We start from the raw sequence: 23,422 nt of genomic DNA, 5'->3' as shown, positions 1-23,422 counted from the left end.
CAAGGTGCAATCTGAACTTGTCCTTTGAATTTGATCCCATCCAGTTTAGCCCTTTGCTTCTTTAATCTGACTTCTCCCTCCCATCCCACCTTCCTTTTACCAATTGTCTAAGGCTTTACAATGCACCTTCTGGAATATCATTCTCCTGCCCAGAAATTTCCAACATTTTAAACTTTTTAAAGAATTCATTTCTCTTCCCAATATCCATTCACCTTTTTCGAGATGCATTCCCCCAATTTTCTTCTGGGAAACAACTTCCTCATTCTGTCTAAGTGCTTATAGCAAAGTTAACTCCAGCCCTGTCTCCAGAGGTAAGCCAGAATTAAAGCATAATCAAAGAATTATATTCTATCTCCCTCCTCTTAACATTTAAGGTGATGATGAGTTTAGGATGGGCATGTGAAACCAATCCGATCTAATGAGATCCAAGGAGATGTTTTAGAACTGCTGACAAAGACAAACTCTGTTCTATTGGGCAAAACCTGGGAAGATACAGACCTGGAGTAATGGTAGACATATTTCCAATACATGAAACCTAAGAATGAAGCCACAGTGAATGATCCAGAACCAAGAGATGGTGCAAGATCACTATGAGACCTCTGTTCTGCCATTTACTTCCTACATTACTATTTAATTGTCTCCGGAGTAGAATTGTATATCCCTTGAGATCAAGTTCCTAGATGTTCTTGGTACCTTCAGTTGCGTCTAATATAGTTCTATACTTGCCCTACCAAAAAGAAGGAATTATATAAATGTAATAATGTGTGTGTTATAATAAAAAATGTATACATCTTTGCCCCACATTCCCATTCACACCCCAAATGGAAACTAATCTGGGAAATGTAAAATGCTCTTCCCTCAATATACCTCTCATAGTGTGAGCATCTCACCACATTGAATGTGATTCTAGAATTTAAAGAAATTTCAAAACAACACTGTCCCTAAACACAAGGTACAGTCATGTGGAATGCAACTGAAGATTTAATAAATTTTAAAGCAGGGGTGCGCAGCCGGCTCAGTTGGTAGGGCACGCAACTCTTTGATCTCAGGGTTGTGAGTTTGAGTCCCACAGTGGGCATAGAAATTAAGGGAAAAAAAAGGTTTAAGATAATTTTCACTGTGAATGCTTAAGTTGATTTCATGACCAAACTGAATAATATGTCATTCTCCTATATGTGACAGGCTCATACAGACCCTGGTCATACTAAACTCAGAAGAGTAATTGATGTGATTTGAGGGTCTGTAGCAGGAGCTTGATATGAAATTTCTTGATATCATACTGTAGAAAAATTTGTCTACTTCTCAGCTTGAATTCTTTGTCTCCAGGAGACCATCACTGATTGTCAGGAGTCCATGGAAAGCGGGGCAGTAACCCCCAGAGAATCTGAAATATGAGAATGTGTAAACCTTTACATTATAAAACAGTTTCTTTTCCTTCTTAGCAAGCCCTATGCTTCTCCGAGCCTTATTATGGTTTTTGTCAAGGAGAGCTGATGAATAGGAACACAAAGACCTGAAAGTCCCAGTACCTGGTATCAGAGTGGGACCTCAGAGATGTATCAGGGTTTCAGACAGAGACTGACCTTGAGGGACATCTAGGCAGATGGGACACGGACAGCCTCACACAGATGCCTGTGTCCTAACACAGTATATAAACACAAAATACTCCTACCACTCCTCCAGCCTGGCAGAGAAGAAGCAGAGAGAGCTACCTGAGCAGAAGGGGCCATGCAGACTGCTCAATGTAAAGAATGGAGAGAATGTGGAGACCAGTGTGGACTGGCGACCATGGGAAAGGTGGGACAACGTATGGTCCAGAGATCCCAGGGTAGGAAACTTCTGCTTCGAGACCCCTGGAGCATAGGAAAATTTATGAGAGGCTGTTCTGGTCCCCCCTTGCCAGCATTCCACATAGCCATTCCCCAAGGACTGCACTCAGGCACTGAGGCTTGGAGCCCCTCTCCAACACCCCACTGGTTCCCCTTCTCACCCTCCAGCCTACGGGATTTCTGTAATCTTGAGGGAAGCCCTCCTCCTCCTACTCTTTCTAAACATTTTTTCCATACCCAAAATACTCTGAGTTCCCTAAGGACTTAGGGTTTGGAACACAATTCTGGAGAGGTGCTTTCTACACTCTCACTTCCCTTCCTGAGGTGATGAGCTCAGAGCTGACCATCTGCTCCAATAGAGAGAGGAAAGAAATGCCAAAGGAAATAAAATAATAAATCTCAAAGATACTATTCCACCATATTCTTTTCCTGAATTAAATATCTGTATCCCCGTAAATTTACTCTACCTGCAGGTGCTACTCCTTACCCTCACCAAATGTCATCTTCCAAACATGTACCTACCACAGGTGGAGACCTGGGCCCAAATCCCAGATGAGAAGTGCTATGCACAAAGCAGCCCCTAACCACAGGACTGATATTTTCTCCAGGTTCCCAAAGATGAGATAAATGAGAATTGACCCTGAGTGAGTTCTTCCCTTTAGAATGTTCCTTACCTGAGGGTATCCAGGAAATTCTCCCATCTCCCATCGATAATCCCTCAGCTGCCTGCCCCCCAAATTCACCCATCACTTCCACTGAACTGACAGGAGGCCTTGAGGCACTCATTTTACTGAAGAAGTAAAAGCTGTTGCTGACTTAAATAAGGCAGTAGGTGCGTGACCAGACTCCCCGACCTGAATCTCCACCATAACTTAATTCCTAAAATCTCTAAGGTCTCTGGGCTTCAGAGGTCTGGTGAAAGAAGAGATACGGGGGTTTACTGAGCCCAGACCCTTGAAGGTACAAAGTGGCTCTATTCTCTGGTCCTCTAAGTTTTCTGAGACGCTTTCTTCTTACCCTTGCAGAGCCTTAGCTCCAGTGTTAGTAGCTAAGGGTCTCATTTAAGGCAATGTCACCATTAAAATGTTCTTTTTTCCCTACAAACAAAACAAAATAGGGGTGTGCTTGTCCTTCACCAGAGTCTTAGAAACATCCACCTTCCGACGCAGAGCAGTGTCCTCTCAAAGCTTGTTAGAGTCCTTCCCCAAGACATGTCTGCCTGTGGCTCTGGCCACTGCATCAATCTTTAGCACAGTAACGGGACACCCCTTTGACAGAGCACCGGGATTCTTCTGCCCTGGAAGCTGCCTTAAAAACAGCGTAGGTCAGGGTATCCCAAAAGAGCTGCTATGATAAGTGTCCATCTGTGCCCTCTGCCAGGGCCTGAGCTGGTGCTGCTGGAATCACTCGTTCCTCTCAAGTCCCCTGGCTAAAATCAGAGTCTGAGAAAGATGCCTTAAAAAGAATAGCTCATGCACCGACCTTTTTAACTACCTTCTTGGTACTCACAGAACTCAGATCTATCCACTAACTTCATTAAGGTTAATGTTTGTCCTCTTCCTTCTCCCCACCACCCTCAAGTTGCCCCAAAACTTCAAAGCATATTTGTAGAACTACCTATCGCCAATAAATTTCACTACAGTCCACTGGTTTTCCTGAAATCACTGGTGTCTTGAGCACCTACCTTGTCTCTGCATGGGATCACAAGTGTTGCCATGGCTTGACTGTAATTCTGGAGTGTGTCAGCAGTCTGCAGTTCAGAAATGAGGAATCACAGCAATTCTAGACAAGCCTCCATGGGTATCAGATACAAGTCTCAGCCCTCAAAGTAAGTGTGCCACCAACATACAATATTATTTTTCTATAATTCAGCCTAGCTTTTATTTTAAGCTCTATTTTACTGGAGAGGCAAAAATTTAATCTGTTGGTTTGGCATTCTTCCTTTCCCACTCCCCCTTTCCTGAGTTATAGCTAAGTCCCCGGGAATTCCACAGCCATTCCCCGGAGATTGCCCTGCTATTAGTCACCTACTGAGGCATCCGATGTCCTGTCCGGTTCTCTCTCATTACCATTAAGACCTCCCTCACTTCTGTCCACAGGGCGAGTCCAGTGACTTCCTCCTCTGCTTCCAAGCCCTGCTTCAGGGACCCAGGAAATTCTGTGAGGTCATTTGTATCTGGCATGCTGAAACACACCATGTAGCAGTTAGTGTTCTGGATCTAGATCCTTCTCCACGGTTTCTCCTGGAAAGCGGAGTAGAGAGCCCTACTCTCTTGGGTCTCACAAACCTAAGTGAGGTAGCAGATTCTCCAGAACATTTGGAATTAAGTCTCAGAAACACTGGTCATTCCCTACTAAGGGCTTGGTCTGAAAGATTATGTAGGGTGGGGGCGCCTGGGTGGCTCAGTTGGTTAAGCAACTGCCTTCGGCTCAGGTCATGGTCCCGGAGTCCTGGGATCGAGTCCCACATCGGGCTCCCGGCTCAGCGGGGAGCCGGCTTCTCCCTCTGACCCTCTCCCCTCTCATGCTGTTTCTCTCTCTCTCTCTCTCAAATAAATAAATAAAATCTTTAAAAAAAAAAAAAAAGATTATGTAGGGTGGCCATTTTCCACCCATGCATGGAGAAGTAAAGAAAGCTTGGGTGGAAAAAGAATGAAGCAGGCCCCATAGCAGAGCATAGAAATAAAAAATAAAAAAAGGAGCCAGAAAATTGCTACCTTGGATCCTAATGGTTTTTTGGTCATAGTCTAGTTCCTCATGAGGCCAGAATGAATCCTAGCTTTTAGATGCTTTAATATAAACTTTGATCTTTCCAAAAAAATTTAATGTGAGAAGGTATCTGTTAAAACGAATTCACATCTTACTTCAGGCTTGATTTTAAAATCAGTAGGTTTTGGGGCGCCTGGGTGGCTCAGTTGGTTAAGCGACTGCCTTCAGTTTAGGTCATGATCCTGGAGTCCCGGGATCAAGTCCCGCATTGGATTCCCTGCTCAGCGGGGAGTCTGCTTCTCCCTCTGACCCTCCCCTGTCTTGTGCTCTCTCTCTCTCTCTCTCTCATTCTCTCTCTCAAATAAATAAATAAAATCTTTAAAAAAAAAAAAAAAAAAGGGCGCCTGGGTGGCTCAGTTGGTTAAGCGACTGCCTTCGGCTCAGGTCATGATCCTGGAGTCCCTGGATCGAGTCCCGCATCGGGCTCCCTGCTCAGCAGGGAGTCTGCTTCGCCCTCTGACCCTGTCCCCTCTCATGTGTTCTCTCTCTCTCATTCTCTCTCTCTCAAATAAATAAAAATCTTTAAAAAAAAAAAAAAAAAGACAACTTCTATTCATTCTGCCGATAACTAAGGCCCGGAGAGCAAGTGTTCATAGTCATTTCAAAAGTATGGAGTGATGATTTAGAACATAAACTCTGGAATTAGCTACCAGGGTTAAATCCTGGCTGCACTACCTACTAGCCATGCCCTTGGGCAAGTTCCTTAATCTCTCTGGCCTCAATCTTTTCCTCTGTAAAATGAGTATCATTATAACAGTATCTACCTCACTGAGGTGTTGTGATTAAACATGAGAGTATAAGAGAAGGGCTTTGAGCATAGTGAATGTTCAATATAGGGGCACCTGGCTGGCTCAGTTGGTAGAGCATGCAACTCTTGATCTTGGGGTCATGAGTTTAAGCCCCATGTTGGGCCTAGAGCTTACTTAAAAAAAATTTTTTTTAAGTGAATGTTCGATATACGTTAGCTATTGGTTTTTATTAGTCCAAGGACATGAGCCAATTAGTAGCAAAGCTAAAACAAAAACTGAGTTTTCCAAATACTTGGCTGGTGCTCTCCCCTGTGCGAGGTTCCTTCCTGGCCAATAGTAATAAGTCAATATATGCTAATTAGTCGAGTGCAGAGGTGTCCACAGAGCAAAACTACACATGTGTGGGAATTGCAGTGACAATAATCATGAGTCAAGTGGGTCCTTGCTAAAATAATGACTTACTTAGGAAAATACTCATATTTCTAAATATTCCACAAATTTGATAACAATGATGTTAAAAATATATATACATAAATATGTATAAGAATAATGTGGAGGGGCTCCTGGCTGGCTTAATTGGTAGAGCATGAGACTCTTGATCTAGGGGTTGTGAGTTCAAGCCCCATGTTGGGTATACAGATTACTTAAAAATTTTTTAAAAATTAAATTTTAATTTAAAAAAAAGAATACTGTGGAAATTTTATGTATCAAAATGTTAACACTACAGTATATAACTCGGAGTGTTTTTTGTTATTTTCCTTTGGGGTTTTATTCACTTTCAAGTGTTCTGCAGGGAGCATGAATTATTTTTTTTTACTAGAAGAAACAAACAAATGATTTCATTTAAAGGTGGATGAACCTAATTTAAAGAAGAGTTGAATAAAAATGGAAGAATTATTCATAGTATCCTTTGTCATTAATTCTTCATAATTCCTCAGCTTCATAATGCAATTTTTATGGAATTCAAGGTGAAAACTCAAGATTATGAGAGTAATTACATTTAGCTTCAATTACAATTACTAATCGTTCCACTTCTGCTCACATAACACCTGGCGGAAGTGATGCTCAGGTGGCTGGCCTAAACAGCCCAAAAGTGCAGCACAGGCACTAAGTAAGAAAAAAAATGTTTTCCAAAAATCCATAGACCACAGCCTGGGGTCAGAAATACCACATTTGGCTTGAAGTTACATGTCATATACTCCTAAATGAATAAGTAAATAAATGTAAAAATGAATAATAATAGTTAGACACCATATAGTATGTGACACCTTGTCAAAAGTTACTGCAAGCAAAACATTTAATCCAACAGTGGTTTTGCTTTTCAAAGCTTCCCTCTTCTCTTCCTCTGTTCATTCTAATTGAAGTGAGTGAATGAATATAACAGTGGGATACTGAGTGTGGTCGCCCCAGTGATTACCACCTCTTCCTCTTCAGAATGGCCTTCTATAACCATCATCCCTGCCTTGAGCGTGGGCTGGACTAGTGAATCACTTGGTTTTTTTTGTTTTGGTTTGGGTTTTTTGTTTGTTTGTTTTTAAGATTTACTTATTTATTTAGAGACAGAGTGAGAGAGAGTGCACATGCATGTGTGGGGGGAAGGGGCAGAGGGAGAGGCAGAGAGAAGAGAATCTCAAGCAGACTCCATGCTGAGCATGGAGCCCAACATGGGGCTCGATCTCACAACCACAAGATCATGACCTGAGCCAAAATCAGGAGTCAGAGGCTCAACTGACTAAGCCACCCAGGCACCCTAGTGAATCATATACATTATGGCAAAAGTGATATAAGGTCACTTGCAAGATTAGGTTAAAAAAGACTGTAATTTCCATCTTGGGCACCTCTGAGGGAAGCCAGCTGCCATGTTATGAGCTGTTCTACGACTGTTCCTGTCCTACCTGGCAAGGAACTGATGTCTCTATCCAACAGCCAGCAAGGACCTGAGGGCTACCAACAACCATGTGTGTGAACCTGGGGAAGCAGATCCTCCCCAGTAAAGGCTTGAGAGGATTACGGCTCCACCTGACACCTCGACTGCAGGCTTGTGAGTGAGCGGAAGTACCCAGTTAAGCTACACTCAGATTCCTGACCCACGGAAACTGTTGAGATAATGTTTGTTGTTTTAAGCCCCTAAGTTTTGGTGTAATTTTTTATGGAAAATAGATAGCTAATAGGCTGAAGAACAAAAGAAAGCTTAAACTAATACCATACAATGTAATAAGTTAATAATAATAATAAAAATAATAATAGGCATAAAAACTAGGACAATTTGGGCAACAAATAATGTATGAGATCATAATGCAGAATTGAGTTATAATATATACATACATTGATACTGATATAAATAAATTATTGAAGAAAGGGAGGAAGGAAGACTTTGTCTTAGAGAAAATTCCTAAATAGTACATACTAGCTTCCCCCATCACAAGGAGGTGTAGCTTAATCTCCTACCTCCTTGAGTGTGGACTGAACTTAAAGACTTCTTTCCAAAGAATATAGTATGGAAAGGGGAAATAGTGACTTTACAATGGAGAAACCTAGAAAACTCCATTTTATCTAAATGATCAAGACTAACATCAGCAGGGATAAATCATGTGGAGATATATATATATATATATATATATATATATATATATATATACACACACACCTTTTACCCTTTATGGTGAGCGGGCACTGCACCTCTGTGTATTCTTCCCCAGAACTCATAACCCAATCTAATCATGAGAAAAACAGCAAACAAACTCATAGTAGGGGATATTCTACAAAATATCTAACCGGTACTGCTGAAGACCACCAAGGTCATGAAAAACAAGGAAAGACTGGGAAACGGTCATGAACCAGAGGAGACCACGGAGATGTGACAACTAATGCAATGTAGTGTTCTGGATTGGATCCTAGAACAGAAAAGACACATCAGAAGAAAACCCAAGTCTTCTTCTCTTCTCCCTGTGTGTCTCTCCTCTCTGTATCTTTTACAAGGACACTTGTTATTAGATTTAAGACCCAATCAGATAATCCAGAATAATCTCATCTTAAAATCCTTAATTTAATTATATCAGCAAAGACTCTTTTTCCAAATAAGGTCACATTTACAGATTCCAGGAGTTAGGATGCGGACATATATTTTGGGAGGCCACCGTTCAACACGCTACAGATGTTAACATTAAGGGAAGATGAGTGAAATGTAAACAGGAACTTGCTATATTGCCTTTGCAAATTTTCTGAACATGTAAAATTATTCCAGAATAAAGCATATTTAAAAAAATACTTAACACTTAAGCAAAGCCGGCTTATTTTTTTAAGATTTTATTTATTGAGAGAGAGCGTGCACGCAAGTCGGGGGAGGGGAGAGGCAGAGGGAGAGAGAGAATCCTAAGCAGACGCCACACTGAGTGTGGAGCCCCATGCGGGGCTCAATCCCATGACCCCATGATCATGACCTGAGCTGAAATCAAGGGTCAGACGCTCAAATGACTGAGCCACCCAGACACCCTCAGCAAAGTTGGCTTATGACATAAAAATTCATAGACTGAAACAGTAAAAAGAGGTATCCAGAAACAGACATCACTTTGAGGACAGGGACATTGGTGGCAGCTCTTACCTATAAATAACACTTAGATTCATAGCAATACTTTAGAAGACACTTGGATTATATTTTGTTTTTGTAAGCATTGTCTAAGTTACCAGAGATGAAAAACCGTCCTGATCTTTCAAATATCTTCAACCAGAACTTTAAAGTGAAGAATGTGAAATTGCTTTCATGTTTGGTTACTTTTCCCACCCTTTTTAATTACAGATTTAGAAGAAGGGGATCAATCACTGCAAATATACATCTATTATTTGCAGATTCAACAACTCTTTGATTTTCTTTGAGTACTTGTCACATCACAGTAAAATTCCAAACTCTACAAAATCTGCTCTAGTTTATTCAGTGCTTTGAACAAATGCAAGATAAGCAGTTCCAATGGCTGATCCTTCTTCTGTATTTATCAACAAAGGCATTCCTACAGCTCAAACCTGTGATTTAAAAGCTTAAAATTATTATGTGGAGATGCCCTACCCAAACTTTTTTTCTTTTTTTTTGTCTCCTTTCTGAGATACATTCCTATCTAAGGATGTTGACCTATTTCCTTTTAAGTTTTTTGGGTTATTTTCCTTAATATTATAAAATAGGATCTATTGTTTCAAATGGTTCATGTTGAAAAATGATTTCAAGTTTATATAGAATTCTCACCCTTGTGGTTAGAACTCTGCACATTTTTGGTACAGGGGAAAGAGTCTGCAGTCACATGACAGTCAGATATGGACAAAATCCCACAGACATGGAACACAGGAATGTCAGGTTCCACAGCCCTGGGATCCAGTCCTGACTGCAGACCAAACTTCTCTAACTTAGGCAGAATGACCACCTTCTCTTCCCAAGGTCATCCAGGGCCAGATGGAGATGAACAGGAAAGAGAAATTGATTCTCCATTCCAAGTTTCTCTGTGCTTCTGAACACAGAACATGCAAACCCTCTTAAAACAAGTCACTTAAGGGGGCACCTGGGTGGCTCAGTCTGTTAAGCATCTGCCTTCGGCTCAGGTCATGATCCTGGGGTCCTGGGATAGAGCCCCACATCAGGCTCCCTGCTCAGCAGGGAGTCCGCTTCTCCCTCTCCCTCTGCCCCTCGCACCCCCACTCGTGCTCTCTCTCTCTCTCTCAAATAAATAAAATCTGAAAAAAAAGATCACTTAGGAAGCTCATCAGGGATAGTGCAATCCCTGGGTTTTTCCCTCTGAGGAAAAAGAACACACACAGTTCTTCTCATACCCTGCCTTTTCCTTATCACCAGATTCTAAAATTAGAACCTATTCTGCTGTTTTAAGTGACATATTTACCAATGTGTTGAAAAGAAGATGAAGATATAAGATATATGATGTTTAAAAACTATACATACCACTCTTTTCCCTAATAGCCAGCTTATAAATCATAAAACCATCTGCTTTACCAATCCATAGATGTCCTCCTACTTGTCCTCCTTTACCTTTTCCTGTCTCATTTGAACCATCTGAACACTCCCTTTCCTCGTGCCTATATCCCAAATGTAAGTTCTAGTTGTCCTACCTCAAACCAAATGATCTCTGAGAAGCTCCCAAGTGCTCAGTTCTACTTGCCTGGTGTTACCTTTTTTTTTTTTTTTTTTTTTTTTAGAGAAAAAGCATGCATGCCTGAGGTGGGGACGGGATGGGGGGAAGGGGGTGGGGGGAGGAGCAGAGGGAGAAGGAGACAGAATCTTAAGCAGACGCCCCACTGATCCAGGAGCTCCATCCCATGACCCTGAGATCATGACCTGAGCAGAAATCAAGAGTCAGATGCTTAACCGACTGAGCCACCCAGGCGCCCCAACCTAGTGTTACCTTCTGAGAGAAGTCCTTGCTTCAACTGCAGAAAGAAAGTTCCTGGCAGTTATCTCCTTTCATTTCCCACCATCTGTTTCTGTCTATGCTCTTCCGAACTTCCTTGCTTCACAGCCATCATGCATTTTAATCATTGAATTTCATGAGACAAAGTTGCCTATGTGACCACCCCCTCCCACCAACACTCTTAGGACTGTTCTAAAGGAACAATTAAATAACACCCAGACTTTTAAGCGAGCCATGCAAGGAGGGTTTAAGCTAAACTATTTTGGGAGTGTGGGGCATCTGAATCTCGCATGCAGTCCCAGGCTCTGTGTACATGGTCTCTTTTCCTCATATTCTATCCTGTTGAGGATCCTTGGACAGGGCTGTCTCTGGACTATTCATGTCGCCTTTCACACTAAGCTATAAGATTCCTCAACTTAAATGGTAGCTACTGCCACTACTATCCTCCCTAGAATCCTACAGGATTGGAGTCCACCGTCCCTTTCTTCCATTTGTTGACAGCCTTCTTCCCATTTTACAGATCTCACCATCTTCCAGCTTCCCATTTGCCTGAACTCATTGTTTCCTCACTACAACTAAGTATTATTTAAGAATTTACTAGATACTACAAGTTATTTTATCTATTCTCCCAAAATAACATCTGGTATTTCAAAGCATAGCCATGATGCAAGATGCAAATATGAACTTCCTTTTATTGTGGGTATAAATATGAATGAAAATGCTTGTAAGTGTGGCTCAAGAATAACCTTGAAAGGTTATTCACAGGAAGTCCATACCTTTGTTATAATAAAGAAACTCTTCCTAATAACTGAGACGTCATTCAAAAGTGATCTAAGAATAGGACTTCAGAAACTAAATTGTGACAACAGGACTACATAGATCAATCAGCAAGAAGAGAGAAATGCTGAAAGAGTGAGATTTTCAGTCTGAAGATTAAGGCTCAAATCCTGTCTCTGCTATTTACTAGCCATGTGACCTTGAGTAAATTAACTTTTGAAATATATGCACCTCATACCTTTTTTAGAAAATTAGTTGTGCTCCCATTTTTTCATGCCTCCTTATATCCATTCCCTTTGACTTTCAGTTCCTCCCATTAAAAATGGAGATTAGGGACGCCTGGGTGGCTCAATCGGTTAAGCATCTGCCTTTGGCTCAGGTCATGATCCCAGGGTCCTGGCATCGAGCCCCATGTCAGACTCCTTGTTCAGCGGGGAGCCTGCTTCTCCCTCTGCCTGCCACTCCCCCTGCTTGTGTTCTCTCTCTCTCTGATAAATAAATAAAATCTTTAAAAAAATAAAATAAATAAATAAATAAAAGTAGAGACTATTTCCTCATTTCCTGAATGAGGGCTGGCCTTGTATTTTGGTCCATAGGATGCAGAAGAAGTTGCAAAATGCTGGTGCTTAGCCTGAGCCTGAGAGGACTTCATGCCTTCACTCACTCTTCTGGAACCCTGCAACATCCACGCTCACAACCCCAGACTAGTCTGCTGGAGACACAGTGTCCAGTCACTGTGGGGCCCAGCTGAGAAAAACCACCAAACTCCAGACCTATGAGTAAGTCATCCCAAACTAGTCAGTCCCCAGAAATCTGCCAACTTATTATGGACACATGAGCAAGCCCATTTAAGATCAGCTGAGCCTGGTCTAGACCAGAAGAATAACCCAACCAAGCCAAAGACTTGGGTTAAATAAATTCTTACTGTTTTAAGCCACTAAATTTTGGGACAGTTAGTTACCCAGTAATAGCTAACTGATAACATATACTACATAGGTTGTTGTGGAGATTAACTGAAAATAAAACGAAGGGGTGCCTGGGTGGCTCAGTCGGTTAAGCATCTGCCTTCGACTCAGGTCATGATCCCAGGGTCCTGGGATTGAGTCCCATGTCGGGCTCCCTGCTCAGTGGGGAGTCTGCCTCTCCCTCTCCCTCTGGCCCTCCCCCCTGTTGGTGCTCTCTCTCACTCTCTCTCAAATGAATAAATAAAGAATCTTAAAAAAAAAAAAAAGAAAAGAAACAGAACACAGAATGTACTTATGGCCATGCTTAGCACCTGGTAGATGTTTGATAAATTGCAGTTATTTTTATTATCATACCAAAATCATCTGTATTTTTAGGCTTATGAAGTAATATTTCATAAGAGGGTGTTTTCTAATATTTCTGTTCGAAATCTGTATTAGTCAGGATACAAATGACAGAAAACCAAATCAACTAATAGGACATGAAAAAGGAGTGGTTTATTAGAGCTAACATCAGACAGACCTAGAGCCAGACCTCAAACAACACGACCATTTCCCTCCTCTCTTTGTCTCTCTTGGAGCAGGCCTCATTCTGACAATTGCAGAAGGCTTGCTCCATAGGATGATAAAATTAGCCATCCTCAGCTACTCTTCCAGTTCTAGGAACACAGAAGCAAAAGCAGGTTTTCCTATTGCCTCCACTATAAGAAAGTCCCAGACAAGGGCTCTCACCGGCCCTGCTTGGCTCATGCATCACATCTGAACCACTCACAATGGCCACATGGATGGGGCTCTCTGACCCTATTAGGTCCTACGCTGATCCTTGTGTAAAGAAAGGCAGTAGAAGGGCACCTGGGTGGCTCAGTCATTAAGCGTCTGCCTTCGGCTCGGGTCATGATCCCAGAGTCCTGGGATGGAGCCCCACGTCGGGCTCCCTGCTCGGCGGGAGGCCTGCTTCTACCTCTCCCACTCCCTCTGCTTGTGTTCCCTCTCTCGCTATATCTCTCTCTGTCAAATAAATAAGTGGAATCTTGAAAGAAAGAAAGAAAGAAAAAAAGAAAGAAAGAAAAAGAAAGAAAGAAAGAAAGAAAGAAAGAAAGAAAGAAAGGCAGTAGAGACGGCACTAAAAGAGTAGGAAAGAAGAGGAAATGTGCTGGGTTGCAAAAATAATACTACCAGAAGCCTGGAATAATATGTGCTGTTGCCACCGTCGAATTCATTACATGTGCAATTGCCCCTTATCACCACTGGCCTAGATCTTTAGACTTGGTCTATAGTCCAGTAAGGCAGAAAACAAACTGCCCTCAGAAACTGAATTCAGGGCTCTTTGTTTATTTCTTTCTCTGTAATTATACTCCCTATAATCCTCTTAACCACCATGATATGGAGCAGTTCCTGGATCACAAGGGAAATTAAACTAACGTACATGTATTTTAAAGGAAAGGCACTTTATTACACTTGACTTTCCACTCTCTTACCAACATACAAATATTCTCATTGCATTCTAACAGGGTTTTTGGTGTTCTGGATGCTGAGATTTTAGAGGCTTAAGCTGCCATGGCTGAATGTATACCTAAGCTTTAGAGAGGATGTCTCTTGTGAGCTGAACCATAGGATTGTGGAGATAGAAGAAAACTTAGAGATCATTTACACCTAAACTGGGCGCAAATAGCAAAGACACCTCAAATTACAGGCTCTGGAACCACGGTGCCCCAGGTGTCGGTCCTGCTGTCCTGGCTCAGCGTACAGCGGAGATGCTGCTGTGTATGTAAATACACAATACACGTGTAGTGCTCAACTTTGACCCTTCATTCAGGACCAGTGCAAAGACTGGAGGTCTTACAAAATTTAAAACTAATAAATACACAATCTAGTATAATTTATAACAAAATATTGCTCAATTGCTCAAGAGATCAATCCAGAAATGAGGGATTCCAGCAAAGAACTGAACAGATTAAGATATATGTTGCCTTCTCGTTTTGTCTATTTTACGATGTTCTAATCAATGTCTCCTTGTCATTGGGACTGAAAAGCACACCTTACTGTATAATTTTAAATAACTAAACTAGCTAAAGCAATGATTTGGTTGTGCCAACCCTTTCCAGGGCATGTCAGAGACTCCGACAGGAATTTACAGATAATTACATTACCTTACAGAGCAGTGGTGTTATAAGGAGACTTAAAATTCAAGGACAAATTAAGTCTATTTTTTGTTGCATACATGAGTAAGAACATGCAGAACTATTTCATGAATTCCAAGAGGTCTGAGCAATTCTTTAATATTTAATTGTATTTAATTGACATTCCTTTTACTGCCTGCAATTTAGTTTGCCTGTGACTTTTCAGCTATAAAATATAAAAACCACATGTAGACTGAATCAGCAGAATTAATACGGGTAAGACTCTTAAGATATATGTGCTCCAAATGCCATCTCTTACTAAAGCTTATCTATATAAAGTTTAGCAGAGGAAAACTACTGGAGAAACACAGAAGATAACCTTAACACTGTATTTAGGCACAAAACACAATCAGTATGCCAATAGAAAATGCAATTCAGTTAATGAAATCTTTTCTGAAAAAAGCTCTGGGTATAAATAAATATATATAAATACTAAATGTATCTATATAGAGATATATTTATAAATATCAAATGTATCTATATATGTATATATTTATAAATATTAAATGTATCTATATATGTATCTATGTCATAGATATATTTAGCATATATATGTATCTATCTCTATATATATCTATGTCATAGATACATTTAGTATTTATAAATACATTATAAATATATTTATATATAGTATTTATATATATATGACATATATCACATATCTTGCCTGTGAAGGAAAATGGAAACAGAACTACACGGCTAAAAGGAAGCAGGAGAACTTCTACAGGTGAAGACAGTTGGGACCCAAAGAGGTAGGGTGACTTGCTATGGACACTGCTATTTGGTGACAAAATCACATCTAGAATCCATCCACGGCTCTGGCATTTCCACAATCTACCTGTTTATTAGGTTGGTCTGCACAGGAAGCAAGCAGAAAGCAGCTTTATTCTTTTTTCCACTGTCTCTTCAAACCTGCTTTCTGGACTCCTTTTCTAAATGCTTGAATGGAAAGTCCCATAGCTCTCTCTGTCCCTTTAAGTTGCAAGAATAATCTTACTTGAGTATTTTGAAAGTCTCTTGCTTACTATTAAAATTCCAAAATCTTATTGAATTTAAATTGGCTTCCCCGAGCTATCTTGCTAAGATGCAGGCCTGTGGGGCTAGGTTCTTCTTTCTTGCTTTACCTCTGCCCGTGATCACACAGCAAAAAAGCAGCAGAGCCTGAATTTGAACCTAGATAGTCTGGCTTTAGTAAATTCTTTTAAACTCTTCTCCTCCTTGGCCTCCTGTCACTGCCTGTTAATAGTCTCCCCCACCAGCCCCTGATTGCTGGCAATCCACCCCTCCAGCCAACCCTGTTGGGCAAGGTCCCCTTAGAAATAACCCCACTTCTGGACTAGGGAAACACACACCTTTGCCACGCCCCTTCTGTGGTAGCGAAGACTGTTCCCACCAAAGCCCTCTCTCTCTCTCTCTGTCTCTTTCGAGCCACTGCCAGGCATGGGTAACTTCAGCCATAGTCTCTCTTAGTGGGCGTCACTGTCCTAGAGTCTCTCCAATTCTCTCCAATTCCAGGGCATCCATGTCAAATTCTCCCAGCAGTTCCCCATGAGTGGATGGGTATATTGCAGCACACCAATGACTCTCTCAATCTTCATCACCAACTCTTCAACTCCAACCCCAGAGATAAGCAATGGGCAGAACTGGTTACCCAATCATTTGACATGACCTGCTTAGGTAATCTCTTTAGAATTTGGAAGTACTTGGCACCTATTGTGTTTATACTGGCACTGGGGCTTTGACCATATCACTGAGACAACAGGAATAAAAGTCACATTTTAAATCCTGATACTGCCGGGGCGCCTGGGTGGCTCAGTCGTTAAGCGTCTGCCTTCAGCTCAGGTCATGGTCCCAGGGTCCTGGGATTGAGCCCCGCATCGGGCTCCCTGCTCAGCTGGGAGTCTGCTTCTCCCTCTCCCACTCCCCCTGCTTGTGTTCCCTCTCTCACTGTGTCTCTCTGTCAAATAAATAAATAAAATCTTAAAAAATAAATAAATAAATCCTGATACTGCCTCTGCTAGCTAAAGACACTGGAAAGAAAGAAAAATATATTAGGATTATTGGGATAATATTAAGAACTGTTCAAAGGTGACTTTTCTTAAGGATTCCTTTTAGCTTAACAACAGGTTAAGAAAATAACCATAAATCCAGAATTGGAAGAGACTTTTAAATTCATTCAACGATCTATCAGTTGCTAAAACATTTCCAAGTTCTTACCCATCCATGCTTGAACACTCTAATGACATAGAAATCACCATCTCTTGAAAGAGTGTTTTCCCCTCTGCGGTTGCTTCCAATCATGAGAGAGTCATTACATGAAACGCAAAACTCTCTCTTTAAGGTTTCCACTCCTTTGACTCTAATTTGAACACAGAACAAGTCTAATCCCTTTCTCACAAGACAGACTTCCAAAATGTGAAGCCAGTGTCACTCCAGCTTCTGATACTGCATTTTCTAATAGCCAGTTCCTTTAGCCATGCCCTTTATAACAGCTTCTACAGCTCTTATTATCTTGCTTATCTCCCCCAGAACAGTTCCTAGCCTGCCCTATGCCCCACTTGAGAAAGAGCACCCAGAATTGAAGCAAGGGTGGTCCCACCAGTTGAAGAGGGCACTCTCCTCTCTCCTTTGCCATGCCACACTTTGTGAATAATAAAACCTAAATTAATATTTACTCTGCTGACAGCCATGGTATACAGCTGACTGATAATACATTCACTGCCAGCTATATTCCTTTAAGTCTTTTCTCGATGTGCTACAGCTAAGATATGACTTACTTTGTATATATGCTGTTGATTTTAGGATGCAAGTAGTAGCCTTTACATATATTCCCTTTAAAATCATTCTTCTAACACTTACCAAGTTCAACCAGCCTAAGATTTTAGAACTCTGATTTGACCATTTAATTTATTCTAACTTCATATCATCTCAAATTTTATCAGAATGCCTTCCACGTCTTCATCCAAATCATGAATAAAAAGGTTAAAGAAAAAAGGCCAGGGACATCCCTAGAGACATCATTTGACATCATTCTATTAAATGGCACCACCTTGGTAGCTGATCAATTAATTATCAATATACATAATGACACTTACACCTCACTTCAGCCAAAGGTGTGTTATGAGAGACCTCGCCAAGCGCCTTGCCCAAATTCAGATTTCTAGGTTCTCTACCCTTCCCAGCTCTGGATACTTTGTTAAAAAAGAAAGTTTGCTGTGATGGGTGTTAAGCATGTTCTGGCTTCTCATGAGTAAGTGATGCTGCTTCCAAGGACTCACCAATCATTCATCTGACACAACAAAATTGAGACCACAGTTTATTATAGACCACAGTGTACTGAAATTACTTCTTCTCCTTTTGAAAATCTGAAGGATCAGAATCCTCACACTTCTGACTTTCAGGCCTTTTCTGGGCTCTCCATAATTTCTCACAGATCCCCACAGACCCGTGGGTGCTCACTTTCAAGTTGTCTCGGTAGGAAGGATTTAATTTATTCAGCTGAGAGACTTCATATCTCTAATGGAGCAGCTGGAAATTCTCTTTCAGTGGCTAAAACAAATATAAACATTAATATAACTAAAGCCCCTCATTAGAATCCCAGGTTTTGGATTTTGAGCTGTGTGAGCTATTCTCTGCCCCTCAGGAGCGCTTGTCTTACCAAACATCCTCCAGCGCTGCTTTCCGCTCCCCCCAAAGAAAGACTCTAGCACCATGAAAGAGCAAAGTTACTGATATGGAAACAGATGTCTCTAAAAATACCCTTGGAAATGTATGGACATGAAACACATGCCATATACATTTAGTCATAAAAATAAAAAATCATATATTTTTATCTAGCAACTATTTATTTCCAGATATGTGACTAAGCACTGCAATCAAGTCATACCTGACTTAAAAAAAAAAAAAAGATGTAGACAGATTGAGCTGTCTAACCCACAAAAAAAAGTGTCTATGAATAATTCAACCCCAAGTGCCATGTATATTTCCTGGCAGGCTGGCTCCTGACTAAAGCACCAGCTTTATTTATCTGATTGGCTTAGGACCTACAGTTCTGTGGTATAGAGAATCTTACCACTCAAAGACGTTTCATTCTTGTCTGGACTGGAATCCATAAGATGTTCTTTTGGGTTACTCAAAAGTAACATATTAAAACAGGTCTTTTCCTGTGCAACATGACCAGATTTTTTTTTTTAAATCAAAGCCTCACCTCTGAAAAACTAGTTTAAAGCCAGTTTTAAAAAACACCTAGGAAGATGGGGTGATTCTACTTAAATACGGATATTCCATTACTAATTTCATTCCAGTTAAAGTGCAACTCTAAAGTATAGTGACGATTTTGTGCTGGGCTTGTACTGCCACCTGGTGGTACGCTGCTAGTACTAAAGGAATAAAGGAATTTCTTAAATTAGTATTCATTTAGCAGTTTTCAGTAACAGTCATCGACAAGTCAGTGTTTTCGATAAAATGGTGGTGCAGAGAAAATTTTACATAAGTCTTTGTTAACCAAGTTAAGGTAAACCACATCTTACTCAAACACACCATTTATATATGAACACATTAAGCATTAATAAATAGTACATTCACAATGAAAAATCTCTAAGAAAAAAATTTAAGCCCAAGCATAACTCCCAAAATAAGAACAAAATTCAAGAAAGAGACAAGGCCTCTCTAAACATAGACATGCCTAGCTTTTAGTAAAAAAAAAAAAAAAAAAAGTCACATAAATATCAGAAAAACAAATTGGAAATTTAGGGGTCAAATAATATTATTAGAAATCAGTAGTGTAACAAAAATATTTTTCATAGAATTCCTGAAGGCCCTGACACTTCTTGTTATGTTTTAGAATTCATGTTTCTCTTTTGTAAAAAATCTCTTTTTACCTTTGAATCTACTGGATTCTCAGTGTTCACATGGATTAACATGAATTATTTTATTATTACGGATTATATTTGTTACAGTTGTATTTATTATAAGAATTTAGCCAATTTAATACATGGAATTTCTCTTTAATTATTAAAGACAGAGAAATTTTAAATTTTGCCAAATTAAGATTATCAATTATTTCCATACTCCTTCCATTTCTTTCTTTCTTTCTTTCTTTCTTTCTTTATTTTTAAAGATTTTATTTATTTATTTGACAGAGAGAGACACAGCGAGAGAGGGAACACAAGCAGGGGGAGTGGGAGAGGGAGAAGCAGGCCTCCCGCCAAGCAGGGAGCCGGATGTGGGGCTCGATCCCAGGACCCCGGGATCATGACCTGAGCTGAAGGCAGATGCTTAACGACTGAGCCACCCAGGTGCCCCCCATATATTTATTTTTAAAATAAATTTTATTTATATTATTTTGAAAGGTAATGCTTTCTCATGATCAAAGTCAGATAAATCACTCTACTGCCTCATCATTCACTGTAACCAGTTTCTTGCCACCTTCCAGAAATAGTCATTGATTTTCAAGTTTAGTAAGTCCTTTCTACAATCAAGCAAATATTTTTACTTAGCCCTCCTATCATTTGATTTTTCATCCATTTAATTCTTTAAATTTCATAGGCCTTATTTTGCTTTACATCAATTAAAACTTTTTTTTCAAAATGACAAGTCACTCTTGTCAGCAACATGTGTGGGTTAAGCCTACCTTTTTCTGCTAATTTGGGAAGTTTGCTTTAAGACATACCAAGATTTAACAAATACTCAGAACTATTATGAGTTATATCTTTCATTCCACTGATAGACGAGTACCTATGCCATTACCATACTGATCTAATTATCTTATAGAGTTTAAAATATGGCTTAATATTTAACATTAGAATAAGTTTAATATTTAATATTAAGGAAGGAGTTAGTCCTCCACCATTACTATTCTTCTAAACTGCTCTGGCTATTCTCATCAGTTTTTTATTCCAGATAAGAACTTCAGAATAATTTTTGTTAGGTTCCCCAAAAATTTGACCAAGTTACTTTAGAAAAGAGACTTGGTGAGAATTGCTCTAAATTATAAATTATTTTGGGAAGAATTATTACCTATACACATAGGTTATTAGTAGAAAAAGCAGGATTAGTGATTAAGCTCTTCTGATGTTCTTAAGCTGGATGGTTTTTCAAGGGACAAACTGATGAAGAAACTCAAAAGGTGTTTTGTACCTGCAATATGGCAGGAGAGATATGCAGAGAAACCTCCTCATTCAGAATAATTAAAAATGCTGGATAAAGTGTTATTATTTTTCTTTTTCTTTAGTTTCAGGGTAGAGCTTAGTAATACATCAGTTGCATATAATACCCAGTGCTCATTATATCAAGTGCCCTCGTTAATGCCCATCACCCAGTAACCCCTTTCCCCCATCCACCTCCCCTCCTAGAGTTCAGCATCTCTTATGCTTTGCCTCCCTCTCTATTTTCATCTTATTCTATTTTTCCTTCCCTTCCCCTATGTTCATCAGTTTTCTTTCTTAAATTCCACATATGAGTGAAATCATATGGTATTTGTCTTTCTCTGACTTATTTTGCTTAGCATAATACCCTCTAGTTCCATCCACATCATTGCAAATGACAAGATTTCGTTCTTTTTGATGGCTGGGTAATATTCCTCTGTGTGTGTGTGTTTGTGTGTGTGTGTGTGTGTGTGTGTGTGTGTGTGTACACACCACATCTTCTTTAACCATTCATCTGTCAAAGGACATCTGGGCTTTTTCCATATTTTGGCAATTGTGGACACTGCTGTTATGGAGTGCATGTGCCCCTTCGAATCACTATCTTTGTATCTTTGGATAAATACCTAGTAGTACAATTGCTGGGTCATAGGGTAGTTCTATTTTTAACTTTTTGAGGAATCTCCATACTGTTTTCCAGAGTGGCTACACCAGCCTTGGATAAAATATTTTTTAAATATCATTCTAAATGAATGGCTGAATTGGTTGAAAAAATAAGGGAAATCCTTAGAAGCCACAAGTAAAAGCATGAATCCAAAGTAAGTTCTGGAGCTGGCATTTGCTTGGGACATTTATCTATCCTTGGTGGCTTAGAACTTAGACTTCAGAGAGCCATATGGGAGTTAGAAGATAAGACATGAGGCCTGGGCAAGGTAGGAAACAGAACTTCCCATGCATGACCCATGCATAAGGTTGTGTCCCATGAAAGGCAACATCCTTAGTAAGTGAATTATGTGACGGGGGGGGCCAGGGTGGGGGGGTGAGTATTCACCCTACAAAGACAATCAGTAGAAGTAATAAGCCTAAGTATTATGAAGAAGGATAAAATGGGGGGGGTGTTAGTCTCCCTTGAAAATTACTAACACAAGTCTCTGCTCATGTAGGATAGGGTACATCCTATCTTATGTGGTGTGGCTAGAATAGTCTGAGAGTGTTCCTAGGTTAGCAGTGCCCCAAATACCTAGCAATAACAAACATATAATCCTTTCTAGAAGAACACACCCAAATGGCTACCACAAATGAAAAAAAAATCACAAACCTATGAGAAAACAGACAAGTGATAGTGAGTTGAAACAGAGTGAGACTATACAAATTTTTTACCTATAGAATATCAAATGAGTATGTTTAATATATTTCAAGAAATAAAAGAGGGTACACTGCAAAGGAACAAAAGATATCACAAATAACCTACATCTTTGAAAAAGAACCAAAAGAAATCCCAGAAAAATAATTTCTAATAATTGAATGAGAAACTCAATTAATAAAGGGATCGGGTTTAAGATGGCAATATAAGGGGCGCCTGGGTGGCTCAGTCATTAAGCGTCTGTCTTCGGCTCAGATCATGATCCCAGGGTCCTGGGATCGAGCCCCTCATCGGGCTCCCTGCTCTGCGGGAAGCCTGCTTCTCCCTCTCCCACTCCCCCTGCTTGTGTTCCCTCTCTCGCTGTGTCTCTCTCTGTCAAATAAATAAATAAAATCTTAAAAAAAAAAAAAGATGGCAATATAAGAAGCTCTTGACCTCACATCCTCCTATGGACACTCCAAATCTACAGCTACATATAGAACAAGTGCCTCTGAAAGAAATCCAGAAACAGAGCACCTGGGTGGCTCAGTCGTTAAGCGTCTGCCTTTGGCTCGGGTCATGATCCCAGGGTCCTGGGATCGAGCCCCACGTCGGGCTCCCTGCTCCGCAGGAAGCCTGCTTCTCCCTCTCCCACTCCCCCTGCTTGTGTTCCCTCTCTCGCTGTGTCTCTCTCTGTCAAATAAATAAAATCTTAAAAAAAAAAAAAAAGAAATCCAGAAACTACCTGAGTGGCTCCCAAACACTGTGTAAAATGAGAAAAGACACACATCAAACTGAGAGGAGAGGCTAATAATCTCACCATAAACCCCACCCCTGATGCCACAACATACAGCCAGGGAGGAACTTACAACTCCAAACTTCTCACTGAGGAGTGAAAGGTTTAGATTTTATATCTGGTGCCCCAACTTTTAAAATCTCCATCTGAGAAATGGATGCCCGAAACACCTAGTTTTGCAAGCCAATGGGGCTTGCATCCATGAGACCAATAAGGCTATAGAAAACTAAGAGACAGCTCTTAAAGTGCTGGTAAGAACTCACCATAGCAAACTCCCTAGGGCCCAGCACAGACCCAAAGAATGTAAACATGCCCAGTTTTTCTGTGAAAGAGGCCTTTTTTGCATATTTTAATAGCTACAGCCTGCAGGTAGGCTTCTAATTTAGCACACAACAGAGGCTGTCTATAATACTCTCCAGAGACCAGGGAGACTGGTAGGCACCACTTCTGTGCTCTCCTGCTACCTCACT

General features: G+C 40.4%; 1 long non-coding RNA gene across 3 annotated transcripts in view; it reads right to left on the bottom strand.

Annotated features, from left to right (window-relative positions):
* The window catches only part of LOC118528545 (uncharacterized), a 288,557-nt gene that overhangs the window by 254,676 nt on the left and 10,459 nt on the right, over nucleotides 1–23,422 (bottom strand). Inside the window, exon 3 of one of the 3 annotated variants that reach the window (XR_013445651.1) lies at nucleotides 17,975–18,220. The exons of the other annotated variants lie outside the window; for them this stretch is intronic. This is a non-coding gene — a long non-coding RNA (uncharacterized LOC118528545). Of the gene's footprint in view, nucleotides 1–17,974; nucleotides 18,221–23,422 lie in introns of those variants that run through there. 3 annotated transcript variants of the gene reach the window in all.

This window comes from Halichoerus grypus, chromosome 2 (assembly GCF_964656455.1).
Source record: "Halichoerus grypus chromosome 2, mHalGry1.hap1.1, whole genome shotgun sequence".
Classification (NCBI taxonomy): Eukaryota; Metazoa; Chordata; class Mammalia; order Carnivora; family Phocidae; genus Halichoerus; species Halichoerus grypus.
This window is presented reverse-complemented; position numbering and strand designations above follow the sequence as displayed.